This window comes from Schistocerca gregaria, unplaced genomic scaffold (assembly GCF_023897955.1).
Source record: "Schistocerca gregaria isolate iqSchGreg1 unplaced genomic scaffold, iqSchGreg1.2 ptg000169l, whole genome shotgun sequence".
NCBI classification, from domain to species: domain Eukaryota; kingdom Metazoa; phylum Arthropoda; class Insecta; order Orthoptera; family Acrididae; genus Schistocerca; species Schistocerca gregaria.
In genome coordinates this window covers 17,350,238-17,375,971 of record NW_026061724.1, presented here as the reverse complement: position 1 = coordinate 17,375,971, position 25,734 = coordinate 17,350,238, and the positions used below count along the sequence as shown (strand labels likewise).

Below are 25,734 nucleotides of genomic sequence, written 5' to 3'. Positions count from 1 at the left end.
CTTGCATTTCAGAACATGTCTTTCACACATGTCTACAAAATCACCTTCACCTTCAAATACAGTTTCCTTGCGACTGACAGAGACGTAGGCAAAGTTTAAAGTTGCTATTTCCATTAAATCTCGTTAATCAGAAAAACGGTAATTTACACCTGCAGCGGAACAAAATTCCGTACCGCCCAGCGTCTGGCTCGAACTCACGACCCTGGGATTAAGAGTCTGACGCTCTACCGACTGAGCTAGCCGGCTACCTCGGTGAATACCTGCCGGGTAGCACGTCACACAGTACTCGTTTGCGTTGGGTGGTCCCATACAGAAACTCTCCATGATGCCTAATGTTTTCCTAACGTCACACTCGTCACGTACTTCACTTTTATGTCATAATCATTTCTGAGAGGTACAGAAATTGCATGACAACATGCAGAGCTAGTGGCGTCAAAATTAACACACATACTTTATGTGACTCAAAAGCCGAACGAGTTACTTTCCGACGTTGTTTTAGATGTGCAAGTGATAGTCAAAACTCGCTGTGTCGGCACTCTGCCGACCATTTCGCTAGTTAACACCGGTCTTGTTGTGTGTGTTTCAAGCTCAAGAGCATCTCCAAGCAAAAAATGGTCAACAGCAACATTCAGACGGTTTCGTACTGCTCAATTGCTACATTAAAACGTTATGTTTCTTTTTCAGAACTGGAAAAACACAAGCGTGACAGCATTCGAACCTGTAATCTTCAGATCTGAAGTCCGACGCCTTATCCATTAGGCCACACGGTCACTGACGACCAACATTTACATGTATACGACTCATCTCGAAACGCTCACACCCCTGAGGATTTGTGTTTTCGTTCTACACAGCCGCTGCCCCTTGCTCTTTCCCACCCATTCGTTACATTCAACCTCTGACGAGACCGACCAAATATAGACTGAGAAACAAGACCACACACTTTGTGCATTCGGAATCGAAGGCAGGGCGTCCCTCGCCGCATTTGCTACGATTGCCATTTGCTACTTCTGCAGAAGCGGCGGCGGCGACGACGGCGACGACGACGACGACGACGAATATCGCGAGAGGCTCTGAGATATGTGAGAAATACATCTATAAAATGTAATTCACACTGCCTCGTCCCACCTTATGCTGTACCGCTTTGGCAAATGCTTTATCTGCGCCATTTGCCTTAATCGCATCTGAGAGTAATTCTTAAAAAAACGCCTGTCGCTAATTGTTCGTCATCACAGGTACTGTTTGCTATACGGCCACGACGCGCAACTAATTTCCAAAATTAATCTTTCTCCTGTGAGAATGGAATTTACGACCCATGGTTTATTAGACCAGTGCTCTACCACTGAGCTAAAGAGGCGCGGCCTAGCGGTACTCTTGGGTACTTCGTCCTTACGGTCGTCTGCATCATCAGACTTTAGCTGACAACACTTCATATTACCGGCTAATATTTGCAGCTATGGCGACAAATTACTGCTTGGCTACACATCTGACACGTAACAGATGTGCTGTCCAAACAACAACACTTGCATTTCAGAACATGTCTTTCACACATGTCTACAAAATCACCTTCACCTTCAAATACAGTTTCCTTGCGACTGACAGAGACGTAGGCAAAGTTTAAAGTTGCTATTTCCATTAAATCTCGTTAATCAGAAAAACGGTAATTTACACCTGCAGCGGAACAAAATTCCGTACCGCCCAGCGTCTGGCTCGAACTCACGACCCTGGGATTAAGAGTCTGACGCTCTACCGACTGAGCTAGCCGGCTACCTCGGTGAATACCTGCCGGGTAGCACGTCACACAGTACTCGTTTGCGTTGGGTGGTCCCATACAGAAACTCTCCATGATGCCTAATGTTTTCCTAACGTCACACTCGTCACGTACTTCACTTTTATGTCATAATCATTTCTGAGAGGTACAGAAATTGCATGACAACATGCAGAGCTAGTGGCGTCAAAATTAACACACATACTTTATGTGACTCAAAAGCCGAACGAGTTACTTTCCGACGTTGTTTTAGATGTGCAAGTGATAGTCAAAACTCGCTGTGTCGGCACTCTGCCGACCATTTCGCTAGTTAACACCGGTCTTGTTGTGTGTGTTTCAAGCTCAAGAGCATCTCCAAGCAAAAAATGGTCAACAGCAACATTCAGACGGTTTCGTACTGCTCAATTGCTACATTAATACGTTATGTTTCTTTTTCAGAACTGGAAAAACACAAGCGTGACAGCATTCGAACCAGTAATCTTCAGATCTGAAGTCCGACGCCTTATCCATTAGGCCACACGGTCACTGACGACCAACATTTACATGTATACGACTCATCTCGAAACGCTCACACCCCTGAGGATTTGTGTTTTCGTTCTACACAGCCGCTGCCCCTTGCTCTTTCCCACCCATTCGTTACATTCAACCTCTGACGAGAACGACCAAATATAGACTGAGAAACAAGACCACACACTTTGTGCATTCGGAATCGAAGGCAGGGCGTCCCTCGCCGCATTTGCTACGATTGCCATTTGCTACTTCTGCAGAAGCGGCGGCGGCGACGACGGCGACGACGACGACGACGACGAATATCGCGAGAGGCTCTGAGATATGTGAGAAATACATCTATAAAATGTAATTCAGACTGCCTCGTCCCACCTTATGCTGTACCGCTTTGGCAAATGCTTTATCTGCGCCATTTGCCTTAATCGCATCTGAGAGTAATTCTTAAAAAAACGCCTGTCGCTAATTGTTCGTCATCACAGGTACTGTTTGCTATACGGCCACGACGCGCAACTAATTTCCAAAATTAATCTTTCTCCTGTGAGAATGGAACTTACGACCCCTGGTTTATTAGACCAGTGCTCTACCACTGAGCTACAGAGGCGCGGCCTAGCGGTACTCTTGGGTACTTCGTCCTTACGGTCGTCTGCATCATCAGACTTTAGCTGACAACACTTCATATTACCGGCTAATATTTGCAGCTATGGCGACAAATTACTGCTTGGCTACACATCTGACACGTAACCGATGTGCTGTCCAAACAACAACACTTGCATTTCAGAACATGTCTTTCACACATGTCTACAAAATCACCTTCACCTTCAAATACAGTTTCCTTGCGACTGACAGAGACGTAGGCAAAGTTTAAAGTTGCTATTTCCATTAAATCTCGTTAATCAGAAAAACGGTAATTTACACCTGCAGCGGAACAAAATTCCGTACCGCCCAGCGTCTGGCTCGAACTCACGACCCTGGGATTAAGAGTCTGATGCTCTACCGACTGAGCTAGCCGGCTACCTCGGTGAATACCTGCCGGGTAGCACGTCACACAGTACTCTTTTGCGTTGGGTGGTCCCATACAGAAACTCTCCATGATGCCTAATGTTTTCCTAACGTCACACTCGTCACGTACTTCACTTTTATGTCATAATCATTTCTGAGAGGTACAGAAATTGCATGACAACATGCAGAGCTAGTGGCGTCAAAATTAACACACATACTTTATGTGACTCAAAAGCCGAACGAGTTACTTTCCGACGTTGTTTTAGATGTGCAAGTGATAGTCAAAACTCGCTGTGTCGGCGCTCTGCCGACCATTTCGCTAGTTAACACCGGTCTTGTTGTGTGTGTTTCAAGCTCAAGAGCATCTCCAAGCAAAAAATGGTCAACAGCAACATTCAGACGGTTTCGTACTGCTCAATTGCTACATTAAAACGTTATGTTTCTTTTTCAGAACTGGAAAAACACAAGCGTGACAGCATTCGAACCTGTAATCTTCAGATCTGAAGTACGACGCCTTATCCATTAGGCCACACGGTCACTGACGACCAACATTTACATGTATACGACTCATCTCGAAACGCTCACACCCCTGAGGATTTGTGTTTTCGTTCTACACAGCCGCTGCCCCTTGCTCTTTCCCACCCATTCGTTACATTCAACCTCTGACGAGACCGACCAAATATAGACTGAGAAACAAGACCACACACTTTGTGCATTCGGAATCGAAGGCAGGGCGTCCCTCGCCGCATTTGCTACGATTGCCATTTGCTACTTCTGCAGAAGCGGCGGCGGCGACGACGGCGACGACGACGACGACGACGACGACGAATATCGCGAGAGGCTCTGAGATATGTGAGAAATACATCTATAAAATGTAATTCACACTGCCTCGTCCCACCTTATGCTGTACCGCTTTGGCAAATGCTTTATCTGCGCCATTTGCCTTAATCGCATCTGAGAGTAATTCTTAAAAAAACGCCTGTCGCTAATTGTTCGTCATCACAGGTACTGTTTGCTATACGGCCACGACGCGCAACTAATTTCCAAAATAAATCTTTCTCCTGTGAGAATGGAATTTACGACCCCTGGTTTATTAGACCAGTGCTCTACCACTGAGCTAAAGAGGCGCGGCCTAGCGGTACTCTTGGGTACTTCGTCCTTACGGTCGTCTGCATCATCAGACTTTAGCTGACAACACTTCATATTACCGGCTAATATTTGCAGCTATGGCGACAAATTACTGCTTGGCTACACATCTGACACGTAACCGATGTGCTGTCCAAACAACAACACTTGCATTTCAGAACATGTCTTTCACACATGTCTACAAAATCACCTTCACCTTCAAATACAGTTTCCTTGCGACTGACAGAGACGTAGGCAAAGTTTAAAGTTGCTATTTCCATTAAATCTCGTTAATCAGAAAAACGGTAATTTACACCTGCAGCGGAACAAAATTCCGTACCGCCCAGCGTCTGGCTCGAACTCACGACCCTGGGATTAAGAGTCTGACGCTCTACCGACTGAGCTAGCCGGCTACCTCGGTGAATACCTGCCGGGTAGCACGTCACACAGTACTCGTTTGCGTTGGGTGGTCCCATACAGAAACTCTCCATGATGCCTAATGTTTTCCTAACGTCACACTCGTCACGTACTTCACTTTTATGTCATAATCATTTCTGAGAGGTACAGAAATTGCATGACAACATGCAGAGCTAGTGGCGTCAAAATTAACACACATACTTTATGTGACTCAAAAGCCGAACGAGTTACTTTCCGACGTTGTTTTAGATGTGCAAGTGATAGTCAAAACTCGCTGTGTCGGCACTCTGCCGACCATTTCGCTAGTTAACACCGGTCTTGTTGTGTGTGTTTCAAGCTCAAGAGCATCTCCAAGCAAAAAATGGTCAACAGCAACATTCAGACGGTTTCGTACTGCTCAATTGCTACATTAAAACGTTATGTTTCTTTTTCAGAACTGGAAAAACACAAGCGTGACAGCATTCGAACCTGTAATCTTCAGATCTGAAGTCCGACGCCTTATCCATTAGGCCACACGGTCACTGACGACCAACATTTACATGTATACGACTCATCTCGAAACGCTCACACCCCTGAGGATTTGTGTTTTCGTTCTACACAGCCGCTGCCCCTTGCTCTTTCCCACCCATTCGTTACATTCAACCTCTGACGAGACCGACCAAATATAGACTGAGAAACAAGACCACACACTTTGTGCATTCGGAATCGAAGGCAGGGCGTCCCTCGCCGCATTTGCTACGATTGCCATTTGCTACTTCTGCAGAAGCGGCGGCGGCGACGACGGCGACGACGACGACGACGACGAATATCGCGAGAGGCTCTGAGATATGTGAGAAATACATCTATAAAATGTAATTCAGACTGCCTCGTCCCACCTTATGCTGTACCGCTTTGGCAAATGCTTTATCTGCGCCATTTGCCTTAATCGCATCTGAGAGTAATTCTTAAAAAAACGCCTGTCGCTAATTGTTCGTCATCACAGGTACTGTTTGCTATACGGCCACGACGCGCAACTAATTTCCAAAATTAATCTTTCTCCTGTGAGAATGGAATTTACGACCCATGGTTTATTAGACCAGTGCTCTACCACTGAGCTAAAGAGGCGCGGCCTAGCGGTACTCTTGGGTACTTCGTCCTTACGGTCGTCTGCATCATCAGACTTTAGCTGACAACACTTCATATTACCGGCTAATATTTGCAGCTATGGCGACAAATTACTGCTTGGCTACACATCTGACACGTAACAGATGTGCTGTCCAAACAACAACACTTGCATTTCAGAACATGTCTTTCACACATGTCTACAAAATCACCTTCACCTTCAAATACAGTTTCCTTGCGACTGACAGAGACGTAGGCAAAGTTTAAAGTTGCTATTTCCATTAAATCTCGTTAATCAGAAAAACGGTAATTTACACCTGCAGCGGAACAAAATTCCGTACCGCCCAGCGTCTGGCTCGAACTCACGACCCTGGGATTAAGAGTCTGACGCTCTACCGACTGAGCTAGCCGGCTACCTCGGTGAATACCTGCCGGGTAGCACGTCACACAGTACTCGTTTGCGTTGGGTGGTCCCATACAGAAACTCTCCATGATGCCTAATGTTTTCCTAACGTCACACTCGTCACGTACTTCACTTTTATGTCATAATCATTTCTGAGAGGTACAGAAATTGCATGACAACATGCAGAGCTAGTGGCGTCAAAATTAACACACATACTTTATGTGACTCAAAAGCCGAACGAGTTACTTTCCGACGTTGTTTTAGATGTGCAAGTGATAGTCAAAACTCGCTGTGTCGGCACTCTGCCGACCATTTCGCTAGTTAACACCGGTCTTGTTGTGTGTGTTTCAAGCTCAAGAGCATCTCCAAGCAAAAAATGGTCAACAGCAACATTCAGACGGTTTCGTACTGCTCAATTGCTACATTAATACGTTATGTTTCTTTTTCAGAACTGGAAAAACACAAGCGTGACAGCATTCGAACCAGTAATCTTCAGATCTGAAGTCCGACGCCTTATCCATTAGGCCACACGGTCACTGACGACCAACATTTACATGTATACGACTCATCTCGAAACGCTCACACCCCTGAGGATTTGTGTTTTCGTTCTACACAGCCGCTGCCCCTTGCTCTTTCCCACCCATTCGTTACATTCAACCTCTGACGAGAACGACCAAATATAGACTGAGAAACAAGACCACACACTTTGTGCATTCGGAATCGAAGGCAGGGCGTCCCTCGCCGCATTTGCTACGATTTCCATTTGCTACTTCTGCAGAAGCGGCGGCGGCGGCGACGACGGCGACGACGACGACGACGACGAATATCGCGAGAGGCTCTGAGATATGTGAGAAATACATCTATAAAATGTAATTCAGACTGCCTCGTCCCACCTTATGCTGTACCGCTTTGGCAAATGCTTTATCTGCGCCATTTGCCTTAATCGCATCTGAGAGTAATTCTTAAAAAAACGCCTGTCGCTAATTGTTCGTCATCACAGGTACTGTTTGCTATACGGCCACGACGCGCAACTAATTTCCAAAATTAATCTTTCTCCTGTGAGAATGGAACTTACGACCCCTGGTTTATTAGACCAGTGCTCTACCACTGAGCTACAGAGGCGCGGCCTAGCGGTACTCTTGGGTACTTCGTCCTTACGGTCGTCTGCATCATCAGACTTTAGCTGACAACACTTCATATTACCGGCTAATATTTGCAGCTATGGCGACAAATTACTGCTTGGCTACACATCTGACACGTAACCGATGTGCTGTCCAAACAACAACACTTGCATTTCAGAACATGTCTTTCACACATGTCTACAAAATCACCTTCACCTTCAAATACAGTTTCCTTGCGACTGACAGAGACGTAGGCAAAGTTTAAAGTTGCTATTTCCATTAAATCTCGTTAATCAGAAAAACGGTAATTTACACCTGCAGCGGAACCAAATTCCGTACCGCCCAGCGTCTGGCTCGAACTCACGACCCTGGGATTAAGAGTCTGATGCTCTACCGACTGAGCTAGCCGGCTACCTCGGTGAATACCTGCCGGGTAGCACGTCACACAGTACTCTTTTGCGTTGGGTGGTCCCATACAGAAACTCTCCATGATGCCTAATGTTTTCCTAACGTCACACTCGTCACGTACTTCACTTTTATGTCATAATCATTTCTGAGAGGTACAGAAATTGCATGACAACATGCAGAGCTAGTGGCGTCAAAATTAACACACATACTTTATGTGACTCAAAAGCCGAACGAGTTACTTTCCGACGTTGTTTTAGATGTGCAAGTGATAGTCAAAACTCGCTGTGTCGGCGCTCTGCCGACCATTTCGCTAGTTAACACCGGTCTTGTTGTGTGTGTTTCAAGCTCAAGAGCATCTCCAAGCAAAAAATGGTCAACAGCAACATTCAGACGGTTTCGTACTGCTCAATTGCTACATTAAAACGTTATGTTTCTTTTTCAGAACTGGAAAAACACAAGCGTGACAGCATTCGAACCTGTAATCTTCAGATCTGAAGTACGACGCCTTATCCATTAGGCCACACGGTCACTGACGACCAACATTTACATGTATACGACTCATCTCGAAACGCTCACACCCCTGAGGATTTGTGTTTTCGTTCTACACAGCCGCTGCCCCTTGCTCTTTCCCACCCATTCGTTACATTCAACCTCTGACGAGACCGACCAAATATAGACTGAGAAACAAGACCACACACTTTGTGCATTCGGAATCGAAGGCAGGGCGTCCCTCGCCGCATTTGCTACGATTGCCATTTGCTACTTCTGCAGAAGCGGCGGCGGCGACGACGGCGACGACGACGACGACGACGACGACGAATATCGCGAGAGGCTCTGAGATATGTGAGAAATACATCTATAAAATGTAATTCACACTGCCTCGTCCCACCTTATGCTGTACCGCTTTGGCAAATGCTTTATCTGCGCCATTTGCCTTAATCGCATCTGAGAGTAATTCTTAAAAAAACGCCTGTCGCTAATTGTTCGTCATCACAGGTACTGTTTGCTATACGGCCACGACGCGCAACTAATTTCCAAAATAAATCTTTCTCCTGTGAGAATGGAATTTACGACCCCTGGTTTATTAGACCAGTGCTCTACCACTGAGCTAAAGAGGCGCGGCCTAGCGGTACTCTTGGGTACTTCGTCCTTACGGTCGTCTGCATCATCAGACTTTAGCTGACAACACTTCATATTACCGGCTAATATTTGCAGCTATGGCGACAAATTACTGCTTGGCTACACATCTGACACGTAACCGATGTGCTGTCCAAACAACAACACTTGCATTTCAGAACATGTCTTTCACACATGTCTACAAAATCACCTTCACCTTCAAATACAGTTTCCTTGCGACTGACAGAGACGTAGGCAAAGTTTAAAGTTGCTATTTCCATTAAATCTCGTTAATCAGAAAAACGGTAATTTACACCTGCAGCGGAACAAAATTCCGTACCGCCCAGCGTCTGGCTCGAACTCACGACCCTGGGATTAAGAGTCTGACGCTCTACCGACTGAGCTAGCCGGCTACCTCGGTGAATACCTGCCGGGTAGCACGTCACACAGTACTCGTTTGCGTTGGGTGGTCCCATACAGAAACTCTCCATGATGCCTAATGTTTTCCTAACGTCACACTCGTCACGTACTTCACTTTTATGTCATAATCATTTCTGAGAGGTACAGAAATTGCATGACAACATGCAGAGCTAGTGGCGTCAAAATTAACACACATACTTTATGTGACTCAAAAGCCGAACGAGTTACTTTCCGACGTTGTTTTAGATGTGCAAGTGATAGTCAAAACTCGCTGTGTCGGCACTCTGCCGACCATTTCGCTAGTTAACACCGGTCTTGTTGTGTGTGTTTCAAGCTCAAGAGCATCTCCAAGCAAAAAATGGTCAACAGCAACATTCAGACGGTTTCGTACTGCTCAATTGCTACATTAATACGTTATGTTTCTTTTTCAGAACTGGAAAAACACAAGCGTGACAGCATTCGAACCTGTAATCTTCAGATCTGAAGTCCGACGCCTTATCCATTAGGCCACACGGTCACTGACGACCAACATTTACATGTATACGACTCATCTCGAAACGCTCACACCCCTGAGGATTTGTGTTTTCGTTCTACACAGCCGCTGCCCCTTGCTCTTTCCCACCCATTCGTTACATTCAACCTCTGACGAGAACGACCAAATATAGACTGAGAAACAAGACCACACACTTTGTGCATTCGGAATCGAAGGCAGGGCGTCCCTCGCCGCATTTGCTACGATTGCCATTTGCTACTTCTGCAGAAGCGGCGGCGGCGGCGACGACGGCGACGACGACGACGACGACGAATATCGCGAGAGGCTCTGAGATATGTGAGAAATACATCTATAAAATATAATTCAGACTGCCTCGTCCCACCTTATGCTGTACCGCTTTGGCAAATGCTTTATCTGCGCCATTTGCCTTAATCGCATCTGAGAGTAATTCTTAAAAAAACGCCTGTCGCTAATTGTTCGTCATCACAGGTACTGTTTGCTATACGGCCACGACGCGCAACTAATTTCCAAAATTAATCTTTCTCCTGTGAGAATGGAACTTACGACCCCTGGTTTATTAGACCAGTGCTCTACCACTGAGCTACAGAGGCGCGGCCTAGCGGTACTCTTGGGTACTTCGTCCTTACGGTCGTCTGCATCATCAGACTTTAGCTGACAACACTTCATATTACCGGCTAATATTTGCAGCTATGGCGACAAATTACTGCTTGGCTACACATCTGACACGTAACCGATGTGCTGTCCAAACAACAACACTTGCATTTCAGAACATGTCTTTCACACATGTCTACAAAATCACCTTCACCTTCAAATACAGTTTTCTTGCGACTGACAGAGACGTAGGCAAAGTTTAAAGTTGCTATTTCCATTAAATCTCGTTAATCAGAAAAACGGTAATTTACACCTGCAGCGGAACAAAATTCCGTACCGCCCAGCGTCTGGCTCGAACTCACGACCCTGGGATTAAGAGTCTGACGCTCTACCGACTGAGCTAGCCGGCTACCTCGGTGAATACCTGCCGGGTAGCACGTCACACAGTACTCTTTTGCGTTGGGTGGTCCCATACAGAAACTCTCCATGATGCCTAATGTTTTCCTAACGTCACACTCGTCACGTACTTCACTTTTATGTCATAATCATTTCTGAGAGGTACAGAAATTGCATGACAACATGCAGAGCTAGTGGCGTCAAAATTAACACACATACTTTATGTGACTCAAAAGCCGAACGAGTTACTTTCCGACGTTGTTTTAGATGTGCAAGTGATAGTCAAAACTCGCTGTGTCGGCGCTCTGCCGACCATTTCGCTAGTTAACACCGGTCTTGTTGTGTGTGTTTCAAGCTCAAGAGCATCTCCAAGCAAAAAATGGTCAACAGCAACATTCAGACGGTTTCGTACTGCTCAATTGCTACATTAAAACGTTATGTTTCTTTTTCAGAACTGGTAAAACACAAGCGTGACAGCATTCGAACCTGTAATCTTCAGATCCGAAATCCGACGCCTTATCCATTAGGCCACACGGTCACTGACGACCAACATTTACATGTATACGACTCATCTCGAAACGCTCACACCCCTGAGGATTTGTGTTTTCGTTCTACACAGCCGCTGCCCCTTGCTCTTTCCCACCCATTCGTTACATTCAACCTCTGACGAGAACGACCAAATATAGACTGAGAAACAAGACCACACACTTTGTGCATTCGGAATCGAAGGCAGGGCGTCCCTCGCCGCATTTGCTACGATTGCCATTTGCTACTTCTGCAGAAGCGGCGGCGGCGGCGACGACGGCGACGACGACGACGACGACGAATATCGCGAGAGGCTCTGAGATATGTGAGAAATACATCTATAAAATGTAATTCAGACTGCCTCGTCCCACCTTATGCTGTACCGCTTTGGCAAATGCTTTATCTGCGCCATTTGCCTTAATCGCATCTGAGAGTAATTCTTAAAAAAACGCCTGTCGCTAATTGTTCGTCATCACAGGTACTGTTTGCTATACGGCCACGACGCGCAACTAATTTCCAAAATTAATCTTTCTCCTGTGAGAATGGAACTTACGACCCCTGGTTTATTAGACCAGTGCTCTACCACTGAGCTAAAGAGGCGCGGCCTAGCGGTACTCTTGGGTACTTCGTCCTTACGGTCGTCTGCATCATCAGACTTTAGCTGACAACACTTCATATTACCGGCTAATATTTGCAGCTATGGCGACAAATTACTGCTTGGCTACACATCTGACACGTAACCGATGTGCTGTCCAAACAACAACACTTGCATTTCAGAACATGTCTTTCACACATGTCTACAAAATCACCTTCACCTTCAAATACAGTTTCCTTGCGACTGACAGAGACGTAGGCAAAGTTTAAAGTTGCTATTTCCATTAAATCTCGTTAATCAGAAAAACGGTAATTTACACCTGCAGCGGAACAAAATTCCGTTCCGCCCAGCGTCTGGCTCGAACCCACGACCCTGGGATTAAGAGTCTGACGCTGTACCGACTGAGCTAGCCGGCTACCTCGGTGAATACCTGCCGGGTAGCACGTCACACAGTACTCGTTTGCGTTGGGTGGTCCCATACAGAAACTCTCCATGATGCCTAATGTTTTCCTAACGTCACACTCGTCACGTACTTCACTTTTATGTCATAATCATTTCTGAGAGGTACAGAAATTGCATGACAACATGCAGAGCTAGTGGCGTCAAAATTAACACACATACTTTATGTGACTCAAAAGCCGAACGAGTTACTTTCCGACGTTGTTTTAGATGTGCAAGTGATAGTCAAAACTCGCTGTGTCGCCGCTCTGCCGACCATTTCGCTAGTTAACACCGGTCTTGTTGTGTGTGTTTCAAGCTCAAGAGCATCTCCAAGCAAAAAATGGTCAACAGCAACATTCAGACGGTTTCGTACTGCTCAATTGCTACATTAAAACGTTATGTTTCTTTTTCAGAACTGGTAAAACACAAGCGTGACAGCATTCGAACCTGTAATCTTCAGATCCGAAATCCGACGCCTTATCCATTAGGCCACACGGTCACTGACGACCAACATTTACATGTATACGACTCATCTCGAAACGCTCACACCCCTGAGGATTTGTGTTTTCGTTCTACACAGCCGCTGCCCCTTGCTCTTTCCCACCCATTCGTTACATTCAACCTCTGACGTGACCGACCAAATATAGACTGAGAAACAAGACCACACACTTTGTGCATTCGGAATCGAAGGCAGGGCGTCCCTCGCCGCATTTGCTACGATTGCCATTTGCTACTTCTGCAGAAGCGGCGGCGGCGGCGACGACGACGACGACGACGACGACGACGACGACGACGACGAATATCGCGAGAGGCTCTGAGATATGTGAGAAATACATCTATAAAATGTAATTCAGACTGCCTCGTCCCACCTTATGCTGTACCGCTTTGGCAAATGCTTTATCTGCGCCATTTGCCTTAATCGCATCTGAGAGTAATTCTTAAAAAAACGCCTGTCGCTAATTGTTCGTCATCACAGGTACTGTTTGCTATACAGCCACGACGCGCAACTAATTTCCAAAATTAATCTTTCTCCTGTGAGAATGGAACTTACGACCCCTGGTTTATTAGACCAGTGCTCTACCACTGAGCTAAAGAGGCGCGGCCTAGCGGTACTCTTGGGTACTTCGTCCTTACGGTCGTCTGCATCATCAGACTTTAGCTGACAACACTTCATATTACCGGCTAATATTTGCAGCTATGGCGACAAATTACTGCTTGGCTACACATCTGACACGTAACCGATGTGCTGTCCAAACAACAACACTTGCATTTCAGAACATGTCTTTCACACATGTCTACAAAATCACCTTCACCTTCAAATACAGTTTCCTTGCGACTGACAGAGACGTAGGCAAAGTTTAAAGTTGCTATTTCCATTAAATCTCGTTAATCAGAAAAACGGTAATTTACACCTGCAGCGGAACAAAATTCCGTTCCGCCCAGCGTCTGGCTCGAACCCACGACCCTGGGATTAAGAGTCTGACGCTGTACCGACTGGGCTAGCCGGCTACCTCGGTGAATACCTGCCGGGTAGCACGTCACACAGTACTCGTTTGCGTTGGGTGGTCCCATACAGAAACTCTCCATGATGCCTAATGTTTTCCTAACGTCACACTCGTCACGTACTTCACTTTTATGTCATAATCATTTCTGAGAGGTACAGAAATTGCATGACAACATGCAGAGCTAGTGGCGTCAAAATTAACACACATACTTTATGTGACTCAAAAGCCGAACGAGTTACTTTCCGACGTTGTTTTAGATGTGCAAGTGATAGTCAAAACTCGCTGTGTCGGCACTCTGCCGACCATTTCGCTAGTTAACACCGGTCTTGTTGTGTGTGTTTCAAGCTCAAGAGCATCTCCAAGCAAAAAATGGTCAACAGCAACATTCAGACGGTTTTGTACTGCTCAATTGCTACATTAAAACGTTATGTTTCTTTTTCAGAACTGGAAAAACACAAGCGTGACAGCATTCGAACCTGTAATCTTCAGATCTGAAGTCCGACGCCTTATCCATTAGGCCACACGGTCACTGACGACCAACATTTACATGTATACGACTCATCTCGAAACGCTCACACCCCTGAGGATTTGTGTTTTCGTTCTACACAGCCGCTGCCCCTTGCTCTTTCCCACCCATTCGTTACATTCAACCTCTGACGAGAACGACCAAATATAGACTGAGAAACAAGACCACACACTTTGTGCATTCGGAATCGAAGGCAGGGCGTCCCTCACCGCATTTGCTACGATTGCCATTTGCTACTTCTGCAGAAGCGGCGGCGGCGGCGACGACGACGACGACGACGACGACGACGAATATCGCGAGAGGCTCTGAGATATGTGAGAAATACATCTATAAAATGTAATTCAGACTGCCTCGTCCCACCTTATGCTGTACCGCTTCGGCAAATGCTTTATCTGCGCCATTTGCCTTAATCGCATCTGAGAGTAATTCTTAAAAAAACGCCTGTCGCTAATTGTTCGTCATCACAGGTACTGTTTGCTATACGGCCACGACGCGCAACTAATTTCCAAAAAGAATCTTTCTCCTGTGAGAATGGAACTTACGACCCCTGGTTTATTAGACCAGTGCTCTACCACTGAGCTAAAGAGGCGCGGCCTAGCGGTACTCTTGGGTACTTAGTCCTTACGGTCGTCTGCATCATCAGACTTTAGCTGACAACACTTCATATTACCGGCTAATATTTGCAGCTATGGCGACAAATTACTGCTTGGCTACACATCTGACACGTAACCGATGTGCTGTCCAAACAACAACACTTGCATTTCAGAACATGTCTTTCACACATGTCTACAAAATCACCTTCACCTTCAAATACAGTTTCCTTGCGACTGACAGAGACGTAGGCAAAGTTTAAAGTTGCTATTTCCATTAAATCTCGTTAATCAGAGAAACGGTAATTTACACCTGCAGCGGAACAAAATTCCGTACCGCCCAGCGTCTGGCTCGAACTCACGACCCTGGGATTAGGAGTCTGACGCTGTACCGACTGAGCTAGCCGGCTACCTCGGTGAATACCTGCCGGGTAGCACGTCACACAGTACTCGTTTGCGTTGGGTGGTCCCATACAGAAACTCTCCATGATGCCTAATGTTTTCCTAACGTCACACTCGTCACGTACTTCACTTTTATGTCATAATCATTTCTGAGAGGTACAGAAATTGCATGACAACATGCAGAGCTAGTGGCGTCAAAATTAACACACATACTTTATGTGACTCAAAAGCCGAACGAGTTACTTTCCGACGTTGTTTTAGATGTGCAAGTGATAGTCAAAACTCGCTGTGTCGGCACTCTGCCGACCATTTCGCTAGTTAACACCGGTCTTGTTGTGTGTGTTTCAAGCTCAAGAGCATCTCCAAGCAAAAAATGGTCAACAGCAACATTCAGACGGTTTCGTACTGCTCAATTGCTACATTAAAACGTTATGTTTCTTTTTCAGAACTGGTAAAACACAAGCGTGACAGCATTCGAACCTGTAATCTTCAGATACGAAATCCGACGCCTTATACATTAGGCCACACGGTCACTGACGACCAACATTTACATGTATACGACTCATCTCGAAACGCTCACACCCCTGAGGATTTGTGTTTTCGTTCTACACAGCCGCTGCCCCTTGCTCTTTCCCACCCATTCGTTACATTCAACCTCTGACGAGACCGACCAAATATAGACTGAGAAACAAGACCACACACTTTGTGCATTCGGAATCGAAGGCAGGGCGTCCCTCGCAGAATTTGCTACGATTGCCATTTGCTACTTCTGCAGAAGCGGCGGCGGCGGCAGCGACGACGACGACGACGACGACGACGAATATCGCGAGAGGCTCTGAGATATGTGAGAAATACATCTATAAAATGTAATTCAGACTGCCTCGTCCCACCTTATGCTGTACCGCTTTGGCAAATGCTTTATCTGCGCCATTTGCCTTAATCGCATCTGAGAGTAATTCTTAAAAAAACGCCTGTCGCTAATTGTTCGTCATCACAGGTACTGTTTGCTATACGGCCACGACGCGCAACTAATTTCCAAAATTAATCTTTCTCCTGTGAGAATGGAACTTACGACCCCTGGTTTATTAGACCAGTGCTCTACCACTGAGCTAAAGAGGCGCGGCCTAGCGGTACTCTTGGGTACTTCGTCCTTACGGTCGTCTGCATCATCAGACTTTAGCTGACAACACTTCATATTACCGGCTAATATTTGCAGCTATGGCGACAAATTACTGCTTGGCTACACATCTGACACGTAACCGATGTGCTGTCCAAACAACAACACTTGCATTTCAGAACATGTCTTTCACACATGTCTACAAAATCACCTTCACCTTCAAATACAGTTTCCTTGCGACTGACAGAGACGTAGGCAAAGTTTAAAGTTGCTATTTCCATTAAATCTCGTTAATCAGAAAAACGGTAATTTACACCTGCAGCGGAACAAAATTCCGTTCCGCCCAGCGTCTGGCTCGAACCCACGACCCTGGGATTAAGAGTCTGACGCTGTACCGACTGGGCTAGCCGGCTACCTCGGTGAATACCTGCCGGGTAGCACGTCACACAGTACTCGTTTGCGTTGGGTGGTCCCATACAGAAACTCTCCATGATGCCTAATGTTTTCCTAACGTCACACTCGTCACGTACTTCACTTTTATGTCATAATCATTTCTGAGAGGTACAGAAATTGCATGACAACATGCAGAGCTAGTGGCGTCAAAATTAACACACATACTTTATGTGACTCAAAAGCCGAACGAGTTACTTTCCGACGTTGTTTTAGATGTGCAAGTGATAGTCAAAACTCGCTGTGTCGGCACTCTGCCGACCATTTCGCTAGTTAACACCGGTCTTGTTGTGTGTGTTTCAAGCTCAAGAGCATCTCCAAGCAAAAAATGGTCAACAGCAACATTCAGACGGTTTTGTACTGCTCAATTGCTACATTAAAACGTTATGTTTCTTTTTCAGAACTGGAAAAACACAAGCGTGACAGCATTCGAACCTGTAATCTTCAGATCTGAAGTCCGACGCCTTATCCATTAGGCCACACGGTCACTGACGACCAACATTTACATGTATACGACTCATCTCGAAACGCTCACACCCCTGAGGATTTGTGTTTTCGTTCTACACAGCCGCTGCCCCTTGCTCTTTCCCACCCATTCGTTACATTCAACCTCTGACGAGAACGACCAAATATAGACTGAGAAACAAGACCACACACTTTGTGCATTCGGAATCGAAGGCAGGGCGTCCCTCACCGCATTTGCTACGATTGCCATTTGCTACTTCTGCAGAAGCGGCGGCGGCGGCGACGACGACGACGACGACGACGACGACGAATATCGCGAGAGGCTCTGAGATATGTGAGAAATACATCTATAAAATGTAATTCAGACTGCCTCGTCCCACCTTATGCTGTACCGCTTCGGCAAATGCTTTATCTGCGCCATTTGCCTTAATCGCATCTGAGAGTAATTCTTAAAAAAACGCCTGTCGCTAATTGTTCGTCATCACAGGTACTGTTTGCTATACGGCCACGACGCGCAACTAATTTCCAAAAAGAATCTTTCTCCTGTGAGAATGGAACTTACGACCCCTGGTTTATTAGACCAGTGCTCTACCACTGAGCTAAAGAGGCGCGGCCTAGCGGTACTCTTGGGTACTTCGTCCTTACGGTCGTCTGCATCATCAGACTTTAGCTGACAACACTTCATATTACCGGCTAATATTTGCAGCTATGGCGACAAATTACTGCTTGGCTACACATCTGACACGTAACCGATGTGCTGTCCAAACAACAACACTTGCATTTCAGAACATGTCTTTCACACATGTCTACAAAATCACCTTCACCTTCAAATACAGTTTCCTTGCGACTGACAGAGACGTAGGCAAAGTTTAAAGTTGCTATTTCCATTAAATCTCGTTAATCAGAGAAACGGTAATTTACACCTGCAGCGGAACAAAATTCCGTACCGCCCAGCGTCTGGCTCGAACTCACGACCCTGGGATTAGGAGTCTGACGCTGTACCGACTGAGCTAGCCGGCTACCTCGGTGAATACCTGCCGGGTAGCACGTCACACAGTACTCGTTTGCGTTGGGTGGTCCCATACAGAAACTCTCCATGATGCCTAATGTTTTCCTAACGTCACACTCGTCACGTACTTCACTTTTATGTCATAATCATTTCTGAGAGGTACAGAAATTGCATGACAACATGCAGAGCTAGTGGCGTCAAAATTAACACACATACTTTATGTGACTCAAAAGCCGAACGAGTTACTTTCCGACGTTGTTTTAGATGTGCAAGTGATAGTCAAAACTCGCTGTGTCGGCACTCTGCCGACCATTTCGCTAGTTAACACCGGTCTTGTTGTGTGTGTTTCAAGCTCAAGAGCATCTCCAAGCAAAAAATGGTCAACAGCAACATTCAGACGGTTTCGTACTGCTCAATTGCTACATTAAAACGTTATGTTTCTTTTTCAGAACTGGTAAAACACAAGCGTGACAGCATTCGAACCTGTAATCTTCAGATACGAAATCCGACGCCTTATACATTAGGCCACACGGTCACTGACGACCAACATTTACATGTATACGACTCATCTCGAAACGCTCACACCCCTGAGGATTTGTGTTTTCGTTCTACACAGCCGCTGCCCCTTGCTCTTTCCCACCCATTCGTTACATTCAACCTCTGACGAGACCGACCAAATATAGACTGAGAAACAAGACCACACACTTTGTGCATTCGGAATCGAAGGCAGGGCGTCCCTCGCAGAATTTGCTACGATTGCCATTTGCTACTTCTGCAGAAGCGGCGGCGGCGGCAGCGACGACGACGACGACGACGACGACGAATATCGCGAGAGGCTCTGAGATATGTGAGAAATACATCTATAAAATGTAATTCAGACTGCCTCGTCCCACCTTATGCTGTACCGCTTTGGCAAATGCTTTATCTGCGCCATTTGCCTTAATCGCATCTGAGAGTAATTCTTAAAAAAACGCCTGTCGCTAATTGTTCGTCATCACAGGTACTGTTTGCTATACGGCCACGACGCGCAACTAATTTCCAAAAAGAATCTTTCTCCTGTGAGAATGGAACTTACGACCCCTGGTTTATTAGACCAGTGCTCTACCACTGAGCTAAAGAGGCGCGGCCTAGCGGTACTCTTGGGTACTTCGTCCTTACGGTCGTCTGCATCATCAGACTTTAGCTGACAACACTTCATATTACCGGCTAATATTTGCAGCTATGGCGACAAATTACTGCTTGGCTACACATCTGACACGTAACCGATGTGCTGTCCAAACAACAACACTTGCATTTCAGAACATGTCTTTCACACATGTCTACAAAATCACCTTCACCTTCAAATACAGTTTCCTTGCGACTGACAGAGACGTAGGCAAAGTTTAAAGTTGCTATTTCCATTAAATCTCGTTAATCAGAAAAACGGTAATTTACACCTGCAGCGGAACAAAATTCCGTTCCGCCCAGCGTCTGGCTCGAACCCACGACCCTGGGATTAAGAGTCTGACGCTCTACCGACTGAGCTAGCCGGCTACCTCGGTGAATACCTGCCGGGTAGCACGTCACACAGTACTCGTTTGCGTTGGGTGGTCCCATACAGAAACTCTCCATGATGCCTAATGTTTTCCTAACGTCACACTCGTCACGTACTTCACTTTTATGTCATAATCATTTCTGAGAGGTACAGAAATTGCATGACAACATGCAGAGCTAGTGGCGTCAAAATTAACACACATACTTTATGTGACTCAAAAGCCGAACGAGTTACTTTCCGACGTTGTTTTAGATGTGCAAGTGATAGTCAAAACTCGCTGTGTCGGCACTCTGCCGACCATTTCGCTAGTTAACACCGGTCTTGTTGTGTGTGTTTCAAGCTCAAGAGCATCTCCAAGCAAAAAATGGTCAACAGCAACATTCAGACGGTTTCGTACTGCTCAATTGCTACATTAAAACGTTATGTTTCTTTTTCAGAACTGGAAAAACACAAGCGTGACAGCATTCGAACCTGTAATCTTCAGATCTGAAGTCCGACGCCTTATCCATTAGGCCACACGGTCACTGACGACCAACATTTACATGTATACGACTCATCTCGAAACGCTCACACCCCTGAGGATTTGTGTTTTCGTTCTACACAGCCGCTGCCCCTTGCTCTTTCCCACCCATTCGTTACATTCAACCTCTGACGAGAACGACCAAATATAGACTGAGAAACAAGACCACACACTTTGTGCATTCGGAATCGAAGGCAGGGCGTCCCTCGCCGCATTTGCTACGATTGCCATTTGCTACTTCTGCAGAAGCGGCGGCGGCGGCGACGACGGCGACGATGACGACGACGACGAATATCGCGAGAGGCTCTGAGATATGTGAGAAATACATCTATAAAATGTAATTCAGACTGCCTCGTCCCACCTTATGCTGTACCGCTTCGGCAAATGCTTTATCTGCGCCATTTGCCTTAATCGCATCTGAGAGTAATTCTTAAAAAAACGCCTGTCGCTAATTGTTCGTCATCACAGGTACTGTTTGCTATACGGCCACGACGCGCAACTAATTTCCAAAAAGAATCTTTCTCCTGTGAGAATGGAACTTACGACCCCTGGTTTATTAGACCAGTGCTCTACCACTGAGCTAAAGAGGCGCGGCCTGGCGGTACTCTTGGGTACTTCGTCCTTACGGTCGTCTGCATCATCAGACTTTAGCTGACAACACTTCATATTACCGGCTAATATTTGCAGCTATGGCGACAAATTACTGCTTGGCTACACATCTGACACGTAACCGATGTGCTGTCCAAACAACAACACTTGCATTTCAGAACATGTCTTTCACACATGTCTACAAAATCACCTTCACCTTCAAATACAGTTTCCTTGGGACTGACAGAGACGTAGGCAAAGTTTAAAGTTGCTATTTCCATTAAATCTCGTTAATCAGAGAAACGGTAATTTACACCTGCAGCGGAACAAAATTCCGTACCGCCCAGCGTCTGGCTCGAACTCACGACCCTGGGATTAAGAGTCTGACGCTCTACCGACTGAGCTAGCCGGCTACCTCGGTGAATACCTGCCGGGTAGCACGTCACACAGTACTCGTTTGCGTTGGGTGGTCCCATACAGAAACTCTCCATGATGCCTAATGTTTTCCTAACGTCACACTCGTCACGTACTTCACTTTTATGTCATAATCATTTCTGAGAGGTACAGAAATTGCATGACAACATGCAGAGCTAGTGGCGTCAAAATTAACACACATACTTTATGTGACTCAAAAGCCGAACGAGTTACTTTCCGACGTTGTTTTAGATGTGCAAGTGATAGTCAAAACTCGCTGTGTCGGCACTCTGCCGACCATTTCGCTAGTTAACACCGGTCTTGTTGTGTGTGTTTCAAGCTCAAGAGCATCTCCAAGCAAAAAATGGTCAACAGCAACATTCAGACGGTTTTGTACTGCTCAATTGCTACATTAAAACGTTATGTTTCTTTTTCAGAACTGGAAAAACACAAGCGTGACAGCATTCGAACCTGTAATCTTCAGATCTGAAGTCCGACGCCTTATCCATTAGGCCACACGGTCACTGACGACCAACATTTACATGTATACGACTCATCTCGAAACGCTCACACCCCTGAGGATTTGTGTTTTCGTTCTACACAGCCGCTGCCCCTTGCTCTTTCCCACCCATTCGTTACATTCAACCTCTGACGAGAACGACCAAATATAGACTGAGAAACAAGACCACACACTTTGTGCATTCGGAATCGAAGGCAGGGCGTCCCTCACCGCATTTGCTACGATTGCCATTTGCTACTTCTGCAGAAGCGGCGACGGCGGCGACGACGACGACGACGACGACGACGACGAATATCGCGAGAGGCTCTGAGATATGTGAGAAATACATCTATAAAATGTAATTCAGACTGCCTCGTCCCACCTTATGCTGTACCGCTTCGGCAAATGCTTTATCTGCGCCATTTGCCTTAATCGCATCTGAGAGTAATTCTTAAAAAAACGCCTGTCGCTAATTGTTCGTCATCACAGGTACTGTTTGCTATACGGCCACGACGCGCAACTAATTTCCAAAAAGAATCTTTCTCCTGTGAGAATGGAACTTACGACCCCTGGTTTATTAGACCAGTGCTCTACCACTGAGCTAAAGAGGCGCGGCCTAGCGGTACTCTTGGGTACTTCGTCCTTACGGTCGTCTGCATCATCAGACTTTAGCTGACAACACTTCATATTACCGGCTAATATTTGCAGCTATGGCGACAAATTACTGCTTGGCTACACATCTGACACGTAACCGATGTGCTGTCCAAACAACAACACTTGCATTTCAGAACATGTCTTTCACACATGTCTACAAAATCACCTTCACCTTCAAATACAGTTTCCTTGCGACTGACAGAGACGTAGGCAAAGTTTAAAGTTGCTATTTCCATTAAATCTCGTTAATCAGAGAAACGGTAATTTACACCTGCAGCGGAACAAAATTCCGTACCGCCCAGCGTCTGGCTCGAACTCACGACCCTGGGATTAGGAGTCTGACGCTGTACCGACTGAGCTAGCCGGCTACCTCGGTGAATACCTGCCGGGTAGCACGTCACACAGTACTCGTTTGCGTTGGGTGGTCCCATACAGAAACTCTCCATGATGCCTAATGTTTTCCTAACGTCACACTCGTCACGTACTTCACTTTTATGTCATAATCATTTCTGAGAGGTACAGAAATTGCATGACAACATGCAGAGCTAGTGGCGTCAAAATTAACACACATACTTTATGTGACTCAAAAGCCGAACGAGTTACTTTCCGACGTTGTTTTAGATGTGCAAGTGATAGTCAAAACTCGCTGTGTCGGCACTCTGCCGACCATTTCGCTAGTTAACACCGGTCTTGTTGTGTGTGTTTCAAGCTCAAGAGCATCTCCAAGCAAAAAATGGTCAACAGCAACATTCAGACGGTTTCGTACTGCTCAATTGCTACATTAAAACGTTATGTTTCTTTTTCAGAACTGGTAAAACACAAGCGTGACAGCATTCGAACCTGTAATCTTCAGATACGAAATCCGACGCCTTATACATTAGGCCACACGGTCACTGACGACCAACATTTACATGTATACGACTCATCTCGAAACGCTCACACCCCTGAGGATTTGTGTTTTCGTTCTACACAGCCGCTGCCCCTTGCTCTTTCCCACCCATTCGTTACATTCAACCTCTGACGAGACCGACCAAATATAGACTGAGAAACAAGACCACACACTTTGTGCATTCGGAATCGAAGGCAGGGCGTCCCTCGCAGAATTTGCTACGATTGCCATTTGCTACTTCTGCAGAAGCGGCGGCGGCGGCAGCGACGACGACGACGACGACGACGACGAATATCGCGAGAGGCTCTGAGATATGTGAGAAATACATCTATAAAATGTAATTCAGACTGCCTCGTCCCACCTTATGCTGTACCGCTTTGGCAAATGCTTTATCTGCGCCATTTGCCTTAATCGCATCTGAGAGTAATTCTTAAAAAAACGCCTGTCGCTAATTGTTCGTCATCACAGGTACTGTTTGCTATACGGCCACGACGCGCAACTAATTTCCAAAATTAATCGTTCTCCTGTGAGAATGGAACTTACGACCCCTGGTTTATTAGACCAGTGCTCTACCACTGAGCTAAAGAGGCGCGGCCTAGCGGTACTCTTGGGTACTTCGTCCTTACGGTCGTCTGCATCATCAGACTTTAGCTGACAACACTTCATATTACCGGCTAATATTTGCAGCTATGGCGACAAATTACTGCTTGGCTACACATCTGACACGTAACCGATGTGCTGTCCAAACAACAACACTTGCATTTCAGAACATGTCTTTCACACATGTCTACAAAATCACCTTCACCTTCAAATACAGTTTCCTTGCGACTGACAGAGACGTAGGCAAAGTTTAAAGTTGCTATTTCCATTAAATCTCGTTAATCAGAAAAACGGTAATTTACACCTGCAGCGGAACAAAATTCCGTTCCGCCCAGCTCGAACCCACGACCCTGGGATTAAGAGTCTGACGCTGTACCGACTGAGCTAGCCGGCTACCTCGGTGAATACCTGCCGGGTAGCACGTCACACAGTACTCGTTTGCGTTGGGTGGTCCCATACAGAAACTCTCCATGATGCCTAATGTTTTCCTAACGTCACACTCGTCACGTACTTCACTTTTATGTCATAATCATTTCTGAGAGGTACAGAAATTGCATGACAACATGCAGAGCTAGTGGCGTCAAAATTAACACACATACTTTATGTGACTCAAAAGCCGAACGAGTTACTTTCCGACGTTGTTTTAGATGTGCAAGTGATAGTCAAAACTCGCTGTGTCGGCACTCTGCCGACCATTTCGCTAGTTAACACCGGTCTTGTTGTGTGTGTTTCAAGCTCAAGAGCATCTCCAAGCAAAAAATGGTCAACAGCAACATTCAGACGGTTTCGTACTGCTCAATTGCTACATTAAAACGTTATGTTTCTTTTTCAGAACTGGAAAAACACAAGCGTGACAGCATTCGAACCTGTAATCTTCAGATCTGAAGTCCGACGCCTTATCCATTAGGCCACACGGTCACTGACGACCAAGATTTACATGTATACGACTCATCTCGAAACGCTCACACCCCTGAGGATTTGTGTTTTCGTTCTACACAGCCGCTGCCCCTTGCTCTTTCCCACCCATTCGTTACATTCAACCTCTGACGAGAACGACCAAATATAGACTGAGAAACAAGACCACACACTTTGTGCATTCGGAATCGAAGGCAGGGCGTCCCTCGCCGCATTTGCTACGATTGCCATTTGCTACTTCTGCAGAAGCGGCGGCGGCGGCGACGACGGCGACGATGACGACGACGACGAATATCGCGAGAGGCTCTGAGATATGTGAGAAATACATCTATAAAATGTAATTCAGACTGCCTCGTCCCACCTTATGCTGTACCGCTTCGGCAAATGCTTTATCTGCGCCATTTGCCTTAATCGCATCTGAGAGTAATTCTTAAAAAAACGCCTGTCGCTAATTGTTCGTCATCACAGGTACTGTTTGCTATACGGCCACGACGCGCAACTAATTTCCAAAAAGAATCTTTCTCCTGTGAGAATGGAACTTACGACCCCTGGTTTATTAGACCAGTGCTCTACCACTGAGCTAAAGAGGCGCGGCCTGGCGGTACTCTTGGGT

The 25,734-nt window shown here is 46.1% G+C and overlaps 1 non-coding gene across 1 annotated transcript; it reads right to left on the bottom strand.

Moving 5' to 3' along the window:
• Positions 1-24,123: 24,123 nt before the first annotated feature.
• On the bottom strand, positions 24,124-24,196 carry Trnai-aau (transfer RNA isoleucine (anticodon AAU)). The gene has a single exon. It is a non-coding gene; the product is annotated as a tRNA-Ile (tRNA).
• Between the last annotated feature and the right edge of the window lie 1,538 nt (positions 24,197-25,734).